At 48.8% G+C, this 22,805-nt stretch overlaps 1 protein-coding gene and 1 long non-coding RNA gene across 2 annotated transcripts in view; one reads left to right on the top strand and one right to left on the bottom strand.

Moving 5' to 3' along the window:
* Positions 1–3,336, bottom strand: part of LOC135050496 (uncharacterized) — a 61,341-nt gene extending 58,005 nt beyond the window's left edge. Inside the window, exon 1 of the long non-coding RNA XR_010241631.1 lies at positions 3,200–3,336. This is a non-coding gene — a long non-coding RNA (uncharacterized LOC135050496). The remainder of the gene's footprint in view (positions 1–3,199) is intronic.
* The window catches only part of DLG2 (discs large MAGUK scaffold protein 2), a 1,975,700-nt gene that overhangs the window by 1,603,871 nt on the left and 349,024 nt on the right, over positions 1–22,805 (top strand). The gene's annotated exons all lie outside the window — the stretch shown is intronic.

The following is a 22,805-nucleotide window of genomic DNA, read 5'->3' as shown; positions in this document are numbered from 1 at the left end:
ACTGGCGCACACACAGAGACAGGGACTGGCGCACACACAGAGACATGGACTGGTGCACACACACAGAGACAGGGACTGGCGCACACACAGAGACAGGGACTGGCGCACACACAGAGACAGGGATTGGCGCACACACAGAGACAGGGACTGGTGCACACACACAGAGACATGGACTGGTGCACACACACAGAGACAGGGACTGGCGCACACACAGAGACAGGGACTGGTGCACACACAGAGACAGGGATTGGCGCACACACAGAGACAGGGACTGGTGCACACACACAGAGACAGGGACTGGTGCACACACACAGAGACAGGGACTGGTGCACACACACAGAGACAGGGACTGGTGCACACACACAGAGACAGGGACTGGTGCACACACACAGAGACATGGACTGGTGCACACACACAGAGAGACAGGGACTGGTGCACACACAGAGACATGGACTGGTGCACACACACAGAGAGACAGGGACTGGTGCACACACACAGAGACAGGGACTGGTGCACACACAGAGACAGGGACTGGCGCACACACAGAGACAGGGATTGGCGCACACACAGAGACAGGGACTGGTGCACACACACAGAGACATGGACTGGTGCACACACACAGAGACAGGGACTGGCGCACACACAGAGACAGGGACTGGTGCACACACAGAGACAGGGATTGGCGCACACACAGAGACAGGGACTGGTGCACACACACAGAGACAGGGACTGGTGCACACACACAGAGACAGGGACTGGTGCACACACACAGAGACAGGGACTGGTGCACACACACAGAGACAGGGACTGGTGCACACACACAGAGACAGGGACTGGCGCACACACAGAGACAGGGACTGGTGCACACACAGAGACATGGACTGGTGCACACACACACAGAGAGACAGGGACTGGTGCACACACAGAGAGACAGTGACTGGCGCACACATAGAGAGACAGGGACTGGCGCACACACAGAGAGACAGGGACTGGCGCACACACAGAGAGACAGGGACTGGCACACACACACAGAGACATGGACTGGTGCACACACAGAGAGACAGTGACTGGCGCACACACACAGAGACAGGGACTGGTGCACACACAGAGACATGGACTGGTGCACACACACAGAGAGACAGGGACTGGTGCACACACAGAGACATGGACTGGTGCACACACACAGAGACAGGGACTGGTGCACACACAGAGACAGGGACTGGTGCACACACACAGAGACAGTGACTGGCGCACACATAGAGAGACAGGGACTGGTGCACACACAGAGACAGGGACTGGCACACACACACAGAGACAGGGACTGGCACACACACACAGAGACATGGACTGGCGCACACACACAGAGACAGGGACTGGCACACACACACAGAGACAGGGACTGGCACACACACACAGAGACAGGGACTGGCACACACAGAGAGACAGGGACTGGCACACACACAGAGACAGGGACTGGCGCACACACAGAGACAGGGACTGGCACACACAGAGAGACAGGGACTGGCGCACACACAGAGACAGGGACTGGCGCACACACAGAGACATGGACTGGTGCACACACAGAGACAGGGACTGGCGCACACACAGAGACAGGGATTGGCGCACACACAGAGACAGGGACTGGTGCACACACACAGAGACATGGACTGGCGCACACACACAGAGACAGGGACTGGCGCACACACAGAGACAGGGACTGGTGCACACACAGAGACAGGGATTGGCGCACACACAGAGACAGGGACTGGTGCACACACACAGAGACAGGGACTGGTGCACACACACAGAGACAGGGACTGGTGCACACACACAGAGACAGGGACTGGTGCACACACACAGAGACAGGGACTGGTGCACACACACAGAGACATGGACTGGTGCACACACACAGAGACAGGGATTGGCGCACACACAGAGACAGGGACTGGTGCACACACACAGAGACATGGACTGGTGCACACACACAGAGACAGGGACTGGCGCACACACAGAGACAGGGACTGGTGCACACACAGAGACAGGGATTGGCGCACACACAGAGACAGGGACTGGTGCACACACACAGAGACAGGGACTGGTGCACACACACAGAGACAGGGACTGGTGCACACACACAGAGACAGGGACTGGTGCACACACACAGAGACAGGGACTGGCGCACACACAGAGACATGGACTGGTGCACACACACAGAGAGACAGGGACTGGTGCACACACAGAGAGACAGTGACTGGCGCACACATAGAGAGACAGCGACTGGCGCACACACAGAGAGACAGGGACTGGCGCACACACAGAGAGACAGGGACTGGCGCACACACACAGAGACAGGGACTGGTGCACACACACAGAGACAGGGACTGGTGCACACACACAGAGACAGGGACTGGTGCACACACACAGAGACAGGGACTGGTGCACACACACAGAGACAGGGACTGGCGCACACACAGAGACATGGACTGGTGCACACACACAGAGAGACAGGGACTGGTGCACACACAGAGAGACAGTGACTGGCGCACACATAGAGAGACAGGGACTGGCGCACACACAGAGAGACAGGGACTGGCGCACACACAGAGAGACAGGGACTGGCACACACACACAGAGACAGGGACTGGTGCACACACAGAGACATGGACTGGTGCACACACACACAGAGAGACAGGGACTGGTGCACACACAGAGACATGGACTGGTGCACACACACAGAGACAGGGACTGGTGCACACACAGAGACATGGACTGGTGCACACACACAGAGACAGTGACTGGCGCACACATAGAGAGACAGGGACTGGCGCACACACACAGAGAGACAGGGACTGGCGCACACACAGAGAGACAGGGACTGGCGCACACACAGAGAGACAGGGACTGGTGCACACACAGAGAGACAGGGACTGGTGCACACACAGAGACAGGGGCTGGTGCACACACAGAGACAGGGACTGGCGCACACACAGAGAGAGACAGGGGCTGGTGCACACACAGAGACAGGGACTGGCGCACACACAGAGACAGGGACTGGCACACACACAGAGACAGGGAGCTGTAACTGTCGAGCTCAGTGCTGCTGTCATTGGTGGTCATTCCGAGTTGATCGCTCGCTAGTGTGATACGCTGGTAAAACACTATGAATAATAGTGGGTATCACGTTTGTAAATGGACTTACTTGCTCTAGTACTGCAGGGGTTAACACTTCCCCTACTGGATGATGCCAGCAGCTATTAGGGAAACACTAGGACCCAGAAGGATGACAGCCACAGCACCTGGAGAGTGGAAAGATCCAGAGCCCCAGCAACAGGCTGACCTGTGTGAACTGAGGAAGGGGAGGAGCCGGTGGGGAGAGAAGAGAATGCTGAGTGAGGAGACAGAGCCAAGGTGAGTAGAGCTGCCTGGGAGCTGGCTTGTACCTGAGAGTGCTGACTAGAGGAGTGGGGTGCAGCTGTGGAAGGACACCAGGAGCTGCAACACAGGGACAGAGAGTGGTGCAGACATCACAGTGTGACCAGCCAGGAACTAACACCCCAGGGTAAGCTCCTGTAAAATCAGAGGGAGGAGAGAGCCAGCAACAGACAGACCCTCAGGAAATCCCCAGCCTGATACCTGACAGCCAACCTCCTATGTGCCCAGTCAGTCAGTGTGAGCCAGAAGGAGAGAGAGGCCAGATAGAGCAGGAGCTAGAGACTCTGTGTTGAACTTTTACTAAGGGTCAGCTGGGTAACCCCCACATTGGAAGAAAGGCATTCAGCCAAGTGTGATACAACAGACTGTCAGTGGGAAGTATAGTCACTCTACTACAACTGACATCCAACTGCTATTGAGAGTACGAAACCAACAACCCATTCCTTATCACACAAAGTGAGAGACTTGGACAGTGATATAGTTATTGTCACACCCTGCAGGTTGCATTACAAACTGTAGTGAGGGGACATGAACTCACCAAACCAGGACTTGTACTACTTCCATTTGGCTTTCCTAACAAAGAGAGACATATTGCTTTGCTAACTAAAAATGCAACTGCCACCTGGAGGACACTAGAAATATTGCCAAGGTTCATTTAATTAATATTGTACTACATGCAAAAGTGAGTACTACATGTGCAAAGGTGTGCTCAACCGTGAAGTGTGATGTAACTAACTGGCGTTACCAGAAAGATATTACTGTAGCAGTTAGGATTGTCATGTGTTTTACCTGATTTGGTGCCATTGTGTATGTTAAACCGTTTTCTTTCAAAAACAGCAGTGACAACCTTGTTCCTTATAATAAAATACCAGTCACTGTTCTAACGCGTTGTGACATGTTTGTTGGGATGTTTGGGGGTCCTTGTCTCTCTGCCTAATCCCCGAGGAAGCCTGAAGAGAGAGTGTACAGAAAGCCAAGGAAGAAGATCAGGAAGCGCAGGTACCAATCCACTCATACACCACCACTCCATCACTAGTGGCGTATCACACTAGCAGTTTTTAGCAGCCGTGTAAACGCTATGCCGCCGCCCACTGGGAGTGTATTTTAGCTCAGCAGAAGTGTGAACAAAAGTATCGCAGAGCGGCTACAAAGTTTTTTTGTGTAGTTTCATAGCTCAAAACCTACTCAGCGCTTGCGATGACTTCAGACTATTCAGTTCCTGTTTTGACGTCACGAACACGCCCTGCGTTCGCCCAGCCATGCCTGCATTTTTTCCGGCACGCCTGCGTTTTTCCGAACACTCCCTGAAAACGGTCAGTTGACACCCAGAAACGCCCACTTCATGTCAATCACTCTGCGGCCAGCAGTGCAACTGAAAAGCTTCACTAGACCCTGTGTGAAACTACATCGGCCGTTGTAAAAGTACGTTACGCGTGCGCATTGCGCCGCATACGCATGCGCAGAAGTGCCGTTTTTTTGCCTCATCGCTGCACAGCGAACGAATGCAGCTAGCGATCAACTCAGAATGACCACCATTGTCACTTACCACACGCTGCAAGTTTGTTTTGCTTTCACTCTTCTGCAGTGCCAGCCAGGAGAATGTCTGCAGGGAGTCAGGTAGTGGTGGGCCTGCCGCAGCTGCATTATAGATTCTGTGCCGACGATTCACTTCCAATCCTGGCTTTTCCTCTTCTTAAGTGGCCATGCTGCTGCCCGTGGCAACAAGGACAGGCAGTGAAGAGCCGGTGCAGCATAATGACATTACAACATCATTAAAATGATGTGCAATGGCCGGGATAGCACAGTTGTGTCTATTTACCCTTCGTGGACAGGACCTGGATGTGACATCAAGTGAGGGCGTAAGATCTCGTCCGCCCTTACAGCATGTTCATCTTTTCTCCAGTCTACATTTGCTTTAGGGTATTTTTTTTATTGATGCTCCAGTGTTCCCTTGCAGGTTCGCTGCACTCACCACACTTCGGGCCACAGGTTCCAAATAATTGTTGACGTGGACCCAGTGCATTATGGGAAAGGTCCTCTTCACAAAGGGTAACTAGACACTACTTAGCAGTAGGGAAAGGGGACAAAAGGGGGGAAGGGAGGGTGGTGGAGTTTCACCTAAATTGCGGGCAGCCTTAAAAGTGTAAAATGTACTATTAGGCAACGTGTTGCTGTTTTTCTACTCCTGAACCACGGGGCCCCTCTGAACCTCGGGGCCTGGCACCACTGTACCCTTTGACCCCCTCCCCGTCACCTGGCCTGACTGCTGATCAGCATACACAGCTGACAGTGCTACCCCAGCGTTATTACTCACCACACACAGCAGCCGTTCTCTCTCCTCGCTCTCCAGTGCATTTACTACATCGCGTCGGCATGGTGACCGCCGGGATCCCGAGCGCCGGTCACATAACCGGATCCCAATCCAACAAGTTATTAGCCATGCAAATTGCTCCTAACTCAGTGACCTCCAGCAGCCAATCAGGGATCACGGAAGTTTTGCTGCTCACCTGATACAGATTCCTATGATTTCATTACCCTCTGAACGCAGTCATCTGTTGTGTCCCTCATTGGGTGAAGTAAAAACAAAGCATTAAGCTTGTTCTATAAAAAGAATTTAAACACCTCACCGCATGGAGACATTTATTATAAATGATCACATATTGATTAAATTAATAACAACCCTCTTCTTAATTATAGAGAATGATTTACAAGCCTGGAGGTGCAGGACACAGTTGGCAGCACAACAACTGATGGCTTGACAGATTTATTCTTTGATGTATCAGTGATATATAACAGGAATGCTTCTGTGCCAGGCTGGTAGCAAAGGAAATTCTAGATACATATCACAAACAATGTCACATGAAAGTGTTATGTCTTTTATACTGAAGTCTATTGTTGTCATTGAGCTTAAAGTGAATAATTATTGTACTCCATGATCAGTGACTTAGGGGTCTATTTACTAAGCCTTGGATGGAGATAAAGTCACTGGAGATAGAGTACCATCCAATCGTCTCCTGTCATTTTTCATATACAGCCTGTGGCATAGCAGTTAGGAGCTGATTGGCTGGTGCTATATCTCCATCCAAAGCTTAGTAAATAGACCCCTTAGAGTGTTGCTAATACATAATTATAGCGCAATTGGGATATCATAGTACTGTAGGCCCATGATTGGCAGAACTCTGGGAGGCAACGGAGTCATCTGCCGCCGGGCTCCTGCTCTGAAGGGGGCACCTCTCTTCCCATTCTGTGACACCATTCAATTAAGTTAATTGATAGCTGCCGCTGTCTTTTCAATGGCCGACTTCCTCACTGGTCCCTGCACCTTACAAATCACACCCTCTTTATTATACTGAATATACACATTTTACAAGTGTCACACCCAGGATTAGAAACCACGACCTATTACACTGGAAGCAGACACCTTACTGATGAAGCTATTTGCTCCTGTATAGGAAATATAAGAATTTTAACTATATGAAGATACTTCTCTGACAATTACACGTAACTTCATATAGTTAGAATTCTCATGCTTCCTCTACAGCAGTGATTTTCAACCTTTTTCAGTTTGCGGCACACCAAAAAGATTTAAAAATTGCCAAGGCACACCATCGGTACCCCACGGAAAAATAAAACACATACAGGGAAATTAAACAAACATATTTGTCCCCAAGGGGAAAAACACAGACACATTGTCCCCAACAGTTATTAAAATAATGCGCAGTACTTGAACACACTGCCACAGTAATTCCACACATTGACCCTCATAGTATTGCCATACACTGTCCCCATAGTAATGGCACACATTGCCCCCCTCCCATAGTAATGCCACCACATACACCGACCCCCACAGTAATGCCACCAGACCCACTGACCCCCATAGTAATGCCACCAAACACACTGACACCCATAGTAATGCCACCACACACACCGACCCTCATAGTAAATGCCACCACACACACCGATCCCCACAGTAATGCCGCCAGACACACTGACCCCCCTAGTAATGCCACCAAACACAATGACACCCACAGTAATGCCACCAGAGACACTGACCCCATAGTAACGCCACCACACACATAGTAATGGCACTGCACACACTCAATCATAAAGCACTGGCCCAAACCTTTTTTTCTTTTCCCCCTTAGCGGCAGGAGCAGTGAGGAGCAGAGCAGCATGGGCCACGAAACTAGACGCTACCCGGGCTGGATGGTGATGTGTACGTGACCTCTGAGTCACGCCACGTCGTAGGGGTTACGGGCGGGCCCGCAGGAGAGCTGCCGTCTTCACTATACAGTGACCGCAGAAGAACTGCCTGCGCTGCCCGATAGTGATGCTGTAAGTCAGTATCACTATCGGGCAGCGCAGGCAGCTCTTACGCGGTCATTGTATAGTGAAGACGGCAGCAGACTGGGACTGGCAGCAGGGACCTCTGGCGGCGGCGGCACACTTGACAACCGCTGGCGGCACACCAGTGTGCCGCGGCACAGCGGTTGAAAAACACTGCTCTACAGGGACAAATAGCTCTATCAGTAAAGTGTCTGCTGTTAGTGTAACAGGTCATGGGTTCTAATCCTGGGTATGACTGCTAAGAAAAGTGTGATTTAAAATAAAAGACAATTACATGTATAAATACAGTATATACATTTTTTTCAGAACACTTCATATACACACACACACAAACACACACACACACACACACACACGCACACTTGCATACATATATTTATCTTAATATAGGAAATAGGGGGACACCAATATTTATCTTGCCTCCGGGCAACTGTGACGAACTTACGCCACTGGCGTAGTTACTTAAGTATATTTCAAAAGTGCTTATGACAAAGTGCTCAGAAAGTCTTGCTGCACTAATTGTACGCATTGTGCCCATAGGGCCTAATTCAGACTTGATCCCTCCTCTGCCAAATTGCAGAGGTTTGCGATCGGATAGTCGCTGCCCAGTCAGAGTGAAAATACGCCTCGTGCAAGTCTGTGTACGCCGCGCGAAAAGCTTTGCAAATCCGTTCACAACTAACTCACCATCAAATGTTTTTTCCAGTCTGTGCGGTCAGTGCGCAGCCCAGGACTTACTCCTACAGTGCGATAGAATCAGGCTGATCGGGGCCGGAGTTGACGTTACGCACCCTCCCTGAAAACACTTGGAAATGCCTGCGTTTTTCCTGACACTCCCACAACATAGGGGGTCATTCCGAGTTGATCGTAGCTGTGCTAAATTTAGCACAGCTACGATCATCTTCCCTGACACTCGGGGGGACGCCCAGCACAGGGCTAGTCCGCCCCGCATGTTCCGACCCGATCGCTGAGCTGCAACAAACTGTAGCGAGCGATCGGGTCGGAATGACCCCCATAGCCAGTTACCACCCTCAAATATCTGCTTCCTATCAATCAACCTGCGTACGCCTAGCGATCAAAAAAGACACTGATTTTTTTCGCAGTTTGGCCTCGCGCATGCGCATTACGATCCATATGCATGCATAGTTGATTGATAATCGGCCACCTTGCAAATTCGCACAACAACCATCAGGTCTGAATTAGGCCTGTTGTTATTTACCAGTCTAGGAATACGTGTTTGTAACTAGAGGCGATGCAGAGGCCTACGCATTTCTCCCAAGTCTCTATTTGCAGCTGTAGTTGGGATGCATTGCGGTATGAGCTTCAAAGAAACATAGAATTTGACAGCAGATAAGAACAACTTGGCCCATCTAGTCTAACACTTTTTTTAGGATTTATGTAACTTCCACCCTATTTGATCCTTAGTTCTTTGTAAGGATATCCTTATTTCTATCCCATGCATGTTTAAATTGCTCTACTGTCTTAGCCTCTACCACCTCTGATGGGAGGCTATACCACCTATCCACTACCCTTTCTGTGAAGTAATTTTTCCAGTACTCTAGATGAGGCCGTACCAATGTCCTATACAGTGGCATTATTACTTCTTTCTTTCTGCTGCTGATTCCTCTCCCAATGCATCCCAGCATCTGACTAGCTTTCCTCATTGCTTTGTTATATTACTTCCCTGCCTTTAAGTCACCTAAAATAGTGACTGCTAGATCCCTTTCCTCCTCAGTAGTTTCCATTATAGTATCCTTGATACTATATTTAGCCTTTAGGTTTTTGAGACCCAAGTGCATGATTTTGCATTTTTTAGTGTTAAACTGTAATTGCCACGTTCATTCCTCTGTTCATTCCTCTAGTCTACCTAGATCTTCAATCATTTGTTTTATCCCTCCTGGTGTGTCTACCCTGTTTCATACCTTTGTATCATCTGCAAAAAGCATACTTTCCCTTTAATACCATTCGCAATGTCACCAACAAAGTTATTAAAGACAACTGGTCCAAGTACAGATCCCTGGGGTACACCACTGGTATCATTTCCCTCCATTGACTACAACTGTCTGTTTCCTATCCTGCAACCAGGTTCTTATCCATTCAACTGTTTTATAACCCAGTCCCACGCTTTCGAGTTTATTTAGCAGTCTGCGATGTAGGAAAGTGTCAAATGCTTTACTAAAGTCTAACTATGCTACATATATGGTCCCCCTTTGATCTATTATTATAGTCACAAAGTCAAAAAAGTTTGTTTGGCTTGATCTCCTCCCAGTAAATCCATGCTGTTTGGGATCCTGTAAATTGTTGGATTTAAGATTTTCCACAACTCTTTCTTTTAATAGTGTTTCCATTACTTTCCCTACTACTGATGTCAAGTTTACCAGTTGCTTCTTCCTTGCCTCCACTTTTGTGCACTGGTACTACAGTCACTCTTTTCCAGACCTCTGGAATTGCTCCTGTAGCTAGTGACTGGTTGAATAATTCTGTTAATGGTGCTAGTAGCGTACAGTATCTTTCAGATCTTTTACTATCCTTGGATGTATCCTCTCCTGGCCCCATTGATTTATCCACATTCAATTTTCAGAGTTCTGTTAGGGGAATCCGGACAGGATCCCGGTGGTTGGGATCCCGGCAGTTGAAATGCCAATGCTGCAATCCCAACACTACTTGGAATGCCGGTGATGGTATCCAAACATTCATCACTATCCCGGAGCCAGGATAGCTACCGCCAGTATCCCAAATGATGCCTGGTGGAGAGGTAAGCAGCAAGGTTAGGTTTTGGCTGCAGGTGGGGGTTAGGGTTAGGCTGTTGGGAGGGTTGAAGGATAGGTTTAGGCTGCGGGGAGGGGGGATTAGGGTCAGGCTGCATGGGGAGGGTTAGGTTTAGGCTGTGGGAAAGGTGGGCTAGGGATCAGGGTTAGGTTTTTAAATTACCCAGTGTTGGTCTTTTAAACATCGGGATGCCACTGTCAGTATTTTGACAGCCAGCATCCCAACCGTCGGGATTCCAATATTAACGCCCGTTAAGACCTTCTCCTCTGTAAATGTGCTTTCAACCACCATGTTTTTATGAATGGGGGGGGGGGCGCTCTGGGAAGATATCCATGGACCCTTGGCTCCTTTGAAAAAATAGTTTTAGTGCATGCATAGAAAATACTCTTGCACTGAACCTGAGTTTTTCATGCATGTCCATTAGTCCAGCCATAAAAGTGAATATGGCGCTGGAGCCTTACTTCTGGTGATTATTTCAGAAATATCGCCTTACACAAAATTATTGTTTCTCAGAACAATTTATAGGCTCATCACAGGTGCATGTAAAGGATGGTTAATCTAGAAAAAACAAACAGAATTCCTCCAGCCCAAGGCAAATAGGCAGCAAAATAGAGAGAGATCTTAGTTACACACATTTGCAAACATATGGTAAGCCACCAGCCACAGTAAGGAGTCTCTGCTCTGGTGGTCCTTCACTACATGATAATAGCACCACTTTGGGTCACATGTTAATGTATTCCTAAAGTGAGAGCTAACTTACCTGGAAGCCCCCCAAGATCCTCCAATATGGCCATATTTCTGAAGAAATCAATGGAGTATTGACATGGATGGCCTTAGGATCGGCAGGAGGCAATCAGATGCAGTGGGTGCAGGGTGCACAGTGTGGGCCTCCCCTAGACTTGGGTGGGGGCCTGTGAGAACTGAACCCATTACACATACAGTATGCCACTGGATACAATATTTAATAGAACTTCACAGGATGGAAAGAGTGTGCATTTATCAGTGACCAAATATTTGCCATCAGTCACCGAGACGACATCCATACTTTGATGCAGAGAATTTGCATGGGAAATAATTCTGTCCCACTGAATGTCAGCGTAACAGACAAGTGACTGGATGAGTGGAGAAGAGACGAGCGGAGGGTGATGAGTGGACTGCAGATACATCATAGACCAATTCCCCAGGTTGCCAGATGAAGGGCTCTAATCTCAGATTCTCTATATTTCCCTTTGTTAGTGACAGCAATTAAAAAGATGATCATTTGGAAAAGAGACTGAAAAGTAAATGTGATCAAACGTTATGGGAATTCTTATATAAAAAAAAAAAGAACACTCATTTTGAGCTACAGTATCAGATACGTCATATATAGTAATATAATGTTGCAGTGTCTGTACTTTTCCCAGTTGGATCACCTGATCGGATACATTTCTGTTAAAAGTTTAAGGGGTTTACTTATACACCTTTCACACCGCACAAATAACCCGGTATCGACCCGGTATATTGCCGAATTGACACGGGTCACTGTGCGGTGTGAAAGGGGTCAGTCCCGAATTTCCTGGTCACCTGACCCGGTATTTCAACCCAGGAATAACGAAGGGTTATTCCTGGGTTATTACCCGTTCACAGTATGGGCAGAGGCGGCGTGGAGATGATCTCATCTTCCAAAGCCACCTCCACACCCGCACCCGATGACGCCTCCATCCCCGCACCCGATGGCAACCTGACGCGGCATATTGCCGGATCGGGAAGCCAGTGTGAAAGGGTCCAATGCTGGGTCGCACCTGGGAAGGACCCGTTTCTAAATTCCGGGTGCGACCCGACATTGCGATCTGAAAACTGTATTAGTACGGTGCTTTTAATAATTTTTATGCCTGAAATTTAAAAGGGCAATGATATTACTAGCAAAACACAGCCAGTAAAAGCATTGCCCTTTTAAATTTTGTGCATAAACACAATCGAAAGCGCCGGGCATTAGATCCCAGCGCTTAGTAAGTAAAACGCTAAGGGTTTGATTCGTGATCAGCATGATATGTCGTCATGGCGGTCCATGGGGAGCGGCACCCTCAGTACGTTACATCGATTGCACATTTCGTTTTCAACACCATAGGTGTGCATATCAAATGGGCAAATTGAGGCTACCATATCTATAGGATTTTGTGCGCACTGCGCACCTCCTGTGCATTGCACCAGAACAGGGCCATATTGCATAGTTTATAATTAAACTGATAATTGAAAGCTATTCTCAGGGGCAAACGCAGGATTTCTAGAGGGGGGGTTTCCAAATGTATGATTTTAGAGTGAGTGTGGCCTGTCTATGAAGAGGCCATAATTAACACTTTGGGGGTCATTCCGACCCGTTCGCACGCAGCGCTTCTTCGCTGCGGTGCCAACGGGTCAGAAATGCACATGTGCGGCAGACACATTGCGCACGCGCGATGCCACCAGCGAGAAAAGTGATCAAAGCGGCGATCGCAAGAAGACGGACAGGCGGGGAGGCGTTCCGGGGCGGATACTCACCGTTTTCCAGGCGTGGTGAGTCTAACGCAGGCGGATCCAGGCGTTTGGTGTTCGGATATCTGACGTCACAGCCGGGACCTTCATCGCTAAATCCGTCGCACTGGGTAAGTAGCTGCAGGGCTATTCTTGTTTTGCAGGAAACTTTTTGGCATAGCAGGGCTGCACATGCGAACGCTGCCCTGCTATGCTAAAATACACTCCCCCATAGGCGGCGTCAGGTTGATCGCACAAGCAGCAAAAAGTTGCTACGTGCGATCAACTTGGAATGACCCCCTTAACCAGCTATAATATGCATCATACAAAGAGTATATGTCATAATTCTGACATGTGCAGGGCCAGCAAACACAGTAAGACATTAGATGTGGCAGTAGGGTCATCCTGCCTGAGCTGACTGTTATGTTAGCTGCGGGCACCAATCCAGTTCAATAGGGCAAATCTAGGAGCCTGGGGGAGCGGCAGAAGAACCTAGTACTGCCTTGGACATATACTGTAGGTGCACATTGGTCTGCTTACACTGGCCAGTGAATGTTATACAGTATTAATAATAACCCTATAGATAGACTATAGCAGTGCATCCCTAACAGTGCATGTTTTCCGGATCTCTTAGTTGGTGACACATATTGAAAGATCCACAGGTGGTGCTAATAATTTTTTTGTGATATTATGCAGCTCTAGTAAAATTGTATTATATACTATTGTTATTGTGGTGGAGGCTGGGGAGGGGGGTTTCCAGGCAACCAGAAACCCACACTGCTGTTTGCCTATGCTTCTGTAAGGAGACAAACATGTGCTCCCTCTACAGTTTAACCCCTTGCTATGTCTGTATAATTATTTTTGTTTAATAAAGTTCATGGCACTTTCTGTAGCACAGCACTGATGAAATCAGTGATAAATGCATAGATAAAGCTAAACAGAATTACTACTTCTAAATAGTCTTAAATGTCAGAGGGGGACGTGCCCATACGGTCTCACATGGGTCCTGGAAGGGTAGGGGATCTGCTGACGCTCGTGTTGTTTTACTGTAGGTTATGTACAGATGTAGCTACGCCCATTGTTGCCGCGATGCATACAGCGATGGTGCGGCTAGTGTGCCCGCAATTGTGTGTGCATGCATGGGTACGCGCACACATGAAAGCCTATGGCGCGAACGCCCGCTGCGGCCGGAAGCAGATCGCCATGTTCGCATCATTCCGCAATGTATGCGTACCCTTCGTGGCAACAATGAGCGTGGCTACAGCTGTACATCCACAAATATCGGTCCAGTATAGGTTTGGTACATGAGGGCAGATGTGTCAAACCTTGGAGAGAGATAAAGTAAAGAGAAACAAAGTAACAACCAATCAGCTTCCAATTGTTATGCTACTGGCTGTGTTTGAAAAAACGGTAGAAGCTGATTGGCTGGTACTTTATCTCTCTCCAAGGTTTGATACATCTCCCCAATGAGGAGATGAGCTTCAGGGGCAGATGTAGTAACCTGGAGAAGGCATAAGGAAGTGATAAACCAGTGATATGTACAAGGTGATAAAGGCACCAGCCAATCAGCTCCAATATGTAAATTAACAGTTAGGATCTGATTGGCTGGTGCCTTTATTACCTTGCACATATCACTGGTTTATCACTTCCTTATGCCTTCTCCAGGTTAATACATCTGCCCCTCAGTGAGTTCAATATGCAGGGAGAAGGCCAGGAAAGCTGCTTTCCCAATATACATCAGCTCCCAACTGTCATTTTTCCAAACACATGACAGTTGGGAGCTAATTAGCTGGAGCACCATTTATCATACGCAATGAGCTTTATCACTCATTGATAAATGAGCCCCTAAATATCCCTGACATTTAACAAGAAAGACTCCCTACTTCTGATAACATGATGAAACAGATTTTGGGGTAGATTTACTAAAGGTTCTAAAAATGGAAATTGGAGGTGTTGTCCACAGCAACCAATCAGATTCTGCCTATTATTTTCTAGGCTGCACTAGAGAAATGATAGCTAAAATCTGATTGGTTGCTATGGGCGACACATTTCATATTTCTCTTACGTCCTAGAGGATGCTGGGGACTCCGTAAGGACCATGGGGTATAAACGGGCTCCGCAGGAGACATGGGCACTCTAAAGATTTTAGAATGGGTGTGCACTGGCTCCTCCCTCTATGCCCCTCCTCCAGACCTCAGTTAGATCCGTTTTTTTTTTTAAAAAGTCACGTGATTTCGTGACGAAACGCGTCAGTCTCCGCCCATTTTGTGAAGCTGCAGCAGTGTTCTCTATCAATCTACAGGTGTACAGCGTAGCAGAGCGGGAGTCGTTACGGGACACTGCCATCTGTCCACCCCGCCGCCTATATCAGCACGTCCGCCCAAACAGGCGTCAGCACTGCAAGTCCGCTACATTACATCCCCCCTTTGTGGAGCAATTTACAGCCGGTGACACGAGAGGCACCCCCCGTGGACAACATAACAACCGAGGACGCTCGGTTATCGGGGGTAGGACCACACCGTGATTTCCATCAGGGAGGTAACCGGACACTTTGTACAAGCTGATATTAGCCGTTACACCTTTACCACTCAGCGTGCTTCAGTTACCATTTGACTGATACAAAGTTAATACACGCTGATGGTTCAACAGGTCAGCTCTTCTAGTGCATTGATCCCTTATGCAGGGATTAGTTACCATCACTGACTGATACAGAGTTACTACTTGTTGATATTTTTTCTCAGTGCACTGATTCCCTATTGAGGGAAGTTTTAACTTTATTTGTTATAATTTGAAACTGCTGGACAGCACGATATTATTTATTATTGGGTTTAATTATAAATTGTTATTTGATAAATACAATTGGTACAATTTTTATTGAATAAATTACTTTTTTATTTATTTACCGGCTCTGAATAGATTCATTGGGTATCTATCATGAACACATGAGCGCTCCTCTTTTCTTTTGGTTTAACTCCCTGCTTCGAGGGACTGAGGGGAGAGAAGCAGACCTACTTAAATGATAGGCTCTGCTTCTTAGGCTACTGGACACCATTAGCTCCAGAGGGTCAGAACGCAGGTCTCACCCTCGCCGTACGTCCCGGAGCTGCGCCGCTGTCCTCCTCACAGAGCTGGAAGATAGAAGCCGGGTGAGTATTAAGAAGAAAAGAAGACGTCAAAGGCGGCAGAAGACTTCAGATCTTTACTGAGGTGACGCGCAGCAGTAATGCTGCGCGCCATTGCTCCCACACAAACACACACAGCGGGCACTGTAAGGGTGCAGGGCGCTGGGGGGGCGCCCTGGGCAGCAATAAAAACCTCTAGGGACACTGGCATAGAAAATAGATACTGCGGAGGCAGTATATTAATAAACCCCCGCCAGTATAAATAATTTGAGCGGGACCGAAGCCCGCCGGTGAGGGGGCGGGGCTTGATCCTCCAGCACTAACCAGCGCCATTTTCTCCACAGCACACTGCAGAGAAGCTGGCTCCCCGGACTCTTCCCTGCTGAACACGGTTACAGAGGGCAAAAAAAGGGGGGGGGGGGGCACATTTCATGGGCGCAGTGAGTGTATTTATATATTTATATAAAAGCGCTGTACTAACTGGGATTTTATTCCAGTGTCCGGTGGCGCTAGGTGTGTGCTGGCATACTCTCTCTCTCTGTCTCTCCAAAGGGCCTTATTGGGGGACTGTCTCCATATAGATATATCCCTGAGTGTGTGGGGGTGTCGGTACGTGTGTGTCGGCATGTCTGAAGCGGAAGGCTCATCTAAGGAGGAGGCGGAGCAGATGATTGTGGTGTCTCCGTCGGCAACGCAGACACCTGATTGGTCGGATATGTGGAATGTTTTAAATGCAAATGTGGCTTTACTGCATAAGAGATTGGACAAAGCAGAGTCCAGGGAAAAAGCTGGGAGTCAATCCATGGCTTTGACTGTGTCACAGGGCCCTTCAGGGTCTCAAAAACGTCCCTTGTCCCAAGTAGCAGACACTGATACCGACACGGATTCTGACTCCAGTGTCGACTACGATGATGCGAGGTTACACCCAAGGGTGGCCAAAAGTATTCATTATATGATTATTGCAATAAAAGATGTTTTTCATATCACAGATGACCCCTCTGTCCCTGACACGAGGGTATGCATGTTTAAGGAAAAGAAACCTGAGGTAACCTTTCCCCCATCTCATGAGCTGAACGCGTTATTTGAAAAAGCTTGGGAAACTCCAGACAAAAAACTGCAGATTCCCAAGAGGATTCTTATGGCGTATCCTTTCCCTGCACAGGACAGGGTACGGTGGGAATCCTCGCCCAGGGTGGACAAGGCTTTAATGCGCTTGTCCAAGAAGGTGGCGCTACCGTCTCCAGACACGGCAGCCCTCAAGGATCCAAAGCACCCGATTTATACACATACGGGTGCTTTGCTCAGACCGGCAATAGCATCGGCTTAGGTTTGTAGTGCAGTAGCAGCGTGGACAGATACCTTGTCAGCTGACATTGATACCCTAGGTAGGGATACCATTTTATTGACCTTAGGTCACATTAAAGACGCAGTCTTATATATGAGAGACGCTCAGAGAGACGTTGGACTGCTAGGTTCGAGAGCCAACGCCATGGCGATTTCTGCTAGGCGAGCCCTGTGAACCCGCCAATGGACGGGTGATGCCGACTCAAAGAGGCATATGGAAGTTTTGCCTTACAAGGGTGAGGTTTTATTTGGGGAAGGTCTCGCGGACCTTGTTTCCACAGCTACTGCGGGTAAATCTACTTTTTTACCTTATGTTCCGCCACAGCAAAAGAAAACACAATATCAGATGCAGTCCTTTTGGTCGCATGAGTCCAGAAGAGGTCGGGGCTCTTCCTTCCTCGCCAGAGGTAAAGGTAGAGGGAAAAGAATGCCTGCTACGGCTAGTTCCCAGGAGCAGAAGTCCTCCCCGGCTTCTACTAAATCCACCGCATGACGCTGGGGCTCCACTGAGGGAGTCCGCGCCGGTGGGGGCACGTCTTCGACTCTTCAGCCACGTCTGGGTTCAGTCAGATGTGGATCCTTGGGCGATGGAAATTGTATCCCAAGGCTACAAGCTGGAATTCGAAGATGTGCCTCCTCGACGATTTTTCAAATCGGCTTTACCAGCTTCTCCCCCAGAGAGGGAGATAGTTTTAGCTGCAATTCAAAAGCTGTGTCAACAGCAAGTGATTATCAAGGTTCCCCTAATGCAACAGGGGAAAGGGTACTATTCAACCGTATTTGTGGTACCGAAACCGGATGGCTCGGTCAGACCCATTCTGAATTTAAAATCCCTAAACCTGTACTTGAAAAAGTTCAAGTTCAAGATGGAATCGCTCAGGGCAGTTATCTCCAGCCTGGAAGGGGGGGATTTTATGGTGTCACTAGACATAAAGGATGCATACCTTCATGTCCCCATATATCCTCCTCATCAGGCGTACCTGAGATTCGCTGTACAGGACTGTCATTACCAGTTTCAGACGTTGCCGTTTGGGCTTTCCACGGCCCCGAGGGTTTTCACCAAGGTAATGGCGGAAATGATGGTGCTCCTGCGCAGGCAGGGAGTCACAATTATCCCGTACTTGGACGATCTCCTGATAAAAGCGAGATCAAAGGAACAGTTGCAGAAAAGCGTGTCACTTTCCCTGAGAGTGCTACAGCAGCATGGCTGGATTCTAAATCTACCAAAGTCACAGTTGGTTCGACTCGGCTATCTTTCTTAGGCATGATTCTGAACACGGAACAAAAGAGGGTTTTTCTCCCGATGGAGAAAGCCCAGGAACTCCAGAACATGGTCAGAGACCTGTTAAAATCAGAAAGAGTGTCAGTCCATCAATGCACTCGAGTACTGGGAAAAATGGTGGCGACCTACGAGGCCATCCCCTTCGGCAGGTTTCATGCGAGGACATTTCAGTGGGACCTTCTGGGCAAGTGGTCCGGGTCCCATCTTCAAATTCATCAGAAAATAAGCCTGTCCACCAGGGCCAGGGTGTCTCTCCTGTGGTGGCTGCAGAGCGCTCACCTTCTAGAGGGTCGCAGGTTCGGCATTCAGGACTGGGTTCTGGTGACCACGGACGCGAGCCTCCGAGGATGGGGAGCAGTCACACAAGGAAGAAATTTTCAGGTACTATGGTCAAGCCAGGAAACTTGTCTACACATCAACATACTGGAATTAAGGGCCATATACAACGGCCTACGACAAGCGGAGAATCTTCTTCGCGACCTACCGGTTCTGATTCAATCAGACAACGTCACAGCTGTGGCTCATGTAAACCACCAAGGCGGGACAAGGAGCAGAGTGGCAATGACGGAAGCCACCAGGATTCTTCGCTGGGCGGAAAATCACGTAAGCGCTCTATCAGCAGTCTTCATTCCGGGAGTGGACAACTGAGAAGCAGACTTCCTCAGCAGACACGATCTCCATCCAGGAGAGTGGGGACTTCATCAGGAAGTTTTTGCAGAGATAACAAGTCTTTGGGGACTTCCTCAAATAGACATGATGGCGTTACGCCTCAACAAGAAACTCCGGAGGTATTGTGCCAGGTCAAGGGACCCTCAGGCAGTAGCGGTAGACGCCCTGTTGACACCATGGGTGTTTCAGTCGGTCTATGTGTTCCCTCCTCTTCCTCTCATCTCAAAAATATTGAGAATCATAAGATGAAAAAGAGTGCAGACAATACTCATTGTTCCAGATTGGCCTCGAAGGGCCTGGTATTCAGATCTTCATGAGATGATCACAGAAGATCCATGGCCTCTTCTTCTCAGGGAGGACCTGTTGCAGCAGGGGCCCTGCGTGTTCCAAGACTTACCGCGGTTACGTTTGACGGCATGGCGGTTGAACACCGAATCCTAGCTGCGAAAGGTATTCCGGAGGAAGTCATCCCTACTCTGATAAAGGCTAGGAAGGAGGTGACGGCGAAACATTATCACCGTATCTTGAGGAAGTATGTATCTTGGTGTGCAGCCAAGAATGCTCCTACGGAAGATTTCCACCTGGGCCGTTTTCTCCACTTTCTACAGACAGGAGTGGATATGGGCCTGAAGTTAGGCTCCATTAAGGTACAGATTTCGGCCCTATCTATATTCTTTCAGAAGGAATTGGCTTCTCTCCCAGAAGTCCAGACTTTTGTAAAGGGAGTGCTACACATCCAGCCTCCTTTTGTGCCCCCAGTGGCACCATGGGACCTTAACGTGGTGTTACAGTTCCTAAAATCTCACTGGTTTGAGCCTCTTCAAACAGTTGAATTAAAATTTCTCACTTGGAAGGTGGTCATGTTGTTGGCCTTGGCATCTGCAAGGCGGGTGTCCGAATTGGCGGCTTTGTCTCACAAAAGCCCCTATCTGATTTTCCATGTGGATAGAGCAGAGTTGAGGACTCGTCCTCAATTTTTGCCTAAGGTGGTTTCATCGTTTCATATGAACCAACCTATAGTGGTGCCTGTGGCTACGGAGACTTGGAGGATTCCAAGTCCCTTGATGTAGTCAGGGCCTTAAAAATTTATGTAGCCAGAACGGCTCGGGTTAGGAAAACAGAGGCATGTTTGTCCTGTATGCAGCCAACAAAGTTGGTGCTCCTGCTTCAAAGCAGACTACTGCTCGCTGGATCTGTAACACGATTCAGCAAGCTCATTCTATGGCTGGATTGCCGTTACCAAATTCTTTAAAGGCCCATTCCACTAGGAAGGTGGGCTCTTCTTGGGCGGCTGCCCGAGGCGTCTCGGCATTACAGCTTTGCTGAGCAGCTACTTGGTTGGGTACAAACACTTTTGCAAAATTCTACAAGTTTGATACCCTGGCTGATGAGGACCTCATGTTTGCTCAATCGGTGCTGCAGAGTCATCCGCACTCTCCCGCCCGGTTTGGAGCTTTGGTATAATCCCCATGGTCCTTACGGAGTCCCCAGCACCCTCTAGGACGTAAGAGAAAATAAGATTTTAAACCTACCGGTAAATCTTTTTCTCCTAGTCCGTAGAGGATGCTGGGCGCCCGTCCCAGTGCGGATATATTTCTACAAGACTTGTATATAGTTATTGCTTACATAAGGGTTATGTTACAGTTAAGATCAGTCTTTGGCTGATGCTGTTTTGTTCATACTGTTAATTGGTGGCGTATATTCCATGTTATACGGTGTGGATGGTGTGGGCTGGTATGAATCTTGCCCTTAGATTAACAAAAATCCTTTCCTCGTACTGTCCGTCTCCTCTGGGCACAGTTTCTCTGAGGTCTGGAGGAGGGGCATAGAGGGAGGAGCCAGTGCACACCCATTCTAAAGTGTTTAGAGTGCCCATGTCTCCTGCGGAGCCCGTCTATACCCCATGGTCCTTACGGAGTCCCCAGCATCCTCTACGGACTAGGAGAAAAAGATTTACCGGTAGGTTTAAAATCTTATTTTTAGAAGCTATAGTAAATCTACCTCCTTTAGCTTTTCACAGTGCACAATCACCTTATAGGGCTATACCGACGGACACAATACCGATGGGTATAATCCTGACAGCCATTGGCCTACAATCAAAATACCGACATTGATTATGCTGACATGTTCAAAATGCCGACATAGAGGGTAATTCAGACTTGATCGTAGATGTGCTAAATTTAGTACATCTATGATTACTTTCACAGACATGCGGGGGGACTCCCAGCACAGGGCTAGTCCGCCCCGCATGTCTGGCTCTGCTCCCCCCCCCCTCCCGCATAGGTACAAAGCATCGCATGGCGACGATGCTTTTGTACTTGACGAGTAGCTCCCTACCTGCGCAGCTCCTGCGCTCTGGCAGGGAGCTACCCGTCTCTCTCCGGGTCACAGCGGCTGTGTGTGACATCATGCAGCCACCGCGGCCCGCCCCCCCCCCTCGCACGGTCCGAGCACGCCTGCGTAGCCCGTACCGCGCCCCCAAAATTGTGGCCCAACGCCGCCAGCCCGTCCCCTCCCTCCCAGCGAACGCCTCTGCCTGTCAATCAGGTAAAGGCGATCGCTGGGCTGAGATGCCGATCGCATCTCTGGCATGCGCCGGCGCACTGCGGCGCCTGCACATGCGCAGTTCAGACCTGATCATTTGCTGTGCAAAATGCGATCAGGTCTGAATTAGCCCCACAGTCAGAACACTGACATTTGAAATGCCGACATGTCAAAATACCGACATGAGTTTTTCTGGGGGGTTGTGTGAATGCCGACATAGGTCGACATGGACACAATCTAAGTGTACAGTGTCCCCTCGCTGCGCTCGGCACGCTATTATATTCCTCCTCCAGGTCCACTGGGATGGTAAAGTATCAACAAGTCTGTTTTTGAGCAAAAATTTCTTAAACATGCATGTCGGCATTGTGACATGTTGGCAATATAAATGTCGGTATCCTGACTATGTCGGCATTTTGAACATGTCGGCATAATGAATGCAGGTATTTTGACCGTTTCAGTTTTTTGGCTGTCGGTCAGTGGGTGTCGGTATTGTGTCCGTCGGTAAATCAACTGCTACCCATAGGGCTGATTGCAATAAGTATAGGAGAAAAACCTGATTAGTGGAATAATGTTTCATCCTGTTTACATCACACTAGTCCGGCAGCTTCTGCTGTATTTTTGGGCAGAGTCTGCGGAGCGTTACGTATATTTATTTTCTATGAGCCCTGGCAGGGCTGATTCATCATGGCATTGGGTTACTGGATAATAGACTGCTGTAAGTAACCCACTGAGACTGTACAACTGCTGTGGAATAGAGGCAACGATCCCGTGTGATGCACAGTGGCTGGGAGTTCTGCCCACCAAGA

This window comes from Pseudophryne corroboree, chromosome 2, assembly GCF_028390025.1.
Source record: "Pseudophryne corroboree isolate aPseCor3 chromosome 2, aPseCor3.hap2, whole genome shotgun sequence".
Classification (NCBI taxonomy): domain Eukaryota; kingdom Metazoa; phylum Chordata; class Amphibia; order Anura; family Myobatrachidae; genus Pseudophryne; species Pseudophryne corroboree.
The sequence above is the reverse complement of the archived record's forward strand: the minus strand, read 5'-3'. Positions and strand labels throughout refer to the sequence as shown.